Raw genomic sequence first — 1,074 nt, 5'->3', positions numbered from 1 at the left:
GACGAATGGGACGAGACCTGGTCGAGCTGCACTAGAGAAGGCAACGAGTGTTATCACTATGTGGGACACACGCTAGTTTTCCCAAGGCAGATGAACTGGTTACAATCATCCGGGTTTAAATCGCGCTCAAATTGATTTGATATTGTCGCAATATTTACACTGAAGCTCGCAGGCGGTAAGGCGCATGACATTTCCCGACCAGGCGCCGAGTGCTGCCAATCACAGCACACACTGGCCCAGCTAACCAATCACAACACACACTGGCCCAGCTAACCAATCACAGCACACACTGGCCCAGCTAACCAATCACAGCACACACTGGCCCAGCTAACTCGGTCCGTTCGCGATCGCGTTCCGGGTGGTGGGGGTTATGTCACCCTCAGTCATTTCGCCGCGGGGCACCCTCAAGCGCGGGGCCCAGTACGACCGCACCAGTAGCACCCCCCTAAGGACGGCCCTGTGAAAAATAATGTTTTTCGAACAACCTAGTATGAGAGCCTGTTCTAGTACACCCCCAAAACAAAATCAAGACTTTGTAAAAGAGCATAATAGGACCCCTTTAAGGGACCTGAGTTGAACAGCTGTAGTTTTATTAACTAAGATACACAAAAATTAATAAAAACTGTAACGAATGTATTGCTTATTGTTAGTTAATATTTTAGCGCATTAACTAACGTTAACTAATGACACCTAATGGGAAGTGTTATGCCATTTTAAAATGGTACATATCATGCACAGGTACATAATTATGACTATAGTAACAAACCAGAGGGCAGGTGACTCCCTCACGCGCACGCATGCACAAACCAGCTCGTAACGGAGCACGTGCTGCAGGCCCTCGCCGCTTTCCGAACACATCAGCGGCACAGCAACACACCACTGATCTCCACTTACACCTCCACAGGCCTCACTCTCCTCTGCACTCCAATCCACTCCAACACCCCGAGCAACCCCCCTCCTCTTAAACCACACCTCTCTATGAAACCCGACACCTGCACCTGCCACAACCCCCCCCCCCCCCCCCCCCCCCCCCCCCCAACCCACCCTTCCTGCTAGGATTCCTCCTGAGTCGCG

At 51.3% G+C, this 1,074-nt stretch overlaps 1 protein-coding gene across 4 annotated transcripts in view; it reads right to left on the bottom strand.

Annotated features, from left to right (window-relative positions):
- The window catches only part of zfhx3b (zinc finger homeobox 3b), a 164,400-nt gene that overhangs the window by 23,229 nt on the left and 140,097 nt on the right, over positions 1-1,074 (bottom strand). The gene's annotated exons all lie outside the window — the stretch shown is intronic.

Source organism: Sinocyclocheilus grahami, unplaced genomic scaffold (genome assembly GCF_001515645.1).
Source record: "Sinocyclocheilus grahami isolate Dianchi unplaced genomic scaffold, SAMN03320097.WGS_v1.1 scaffold462.1, whole genome shotgun sequence".
Lineage (NCBI taxonomy): Eukaryota > Metazoa > Chordata > Actinopteri > Cypriniformes > Cyprinidae > Sinocyclocheilus > Sinocyclocheilus grahami.
The sequence above is the reverse complement of the archived record's forward strand: the minus strand, read 5'-3'. Positions and strand labels throughout refer to the sequence as shown.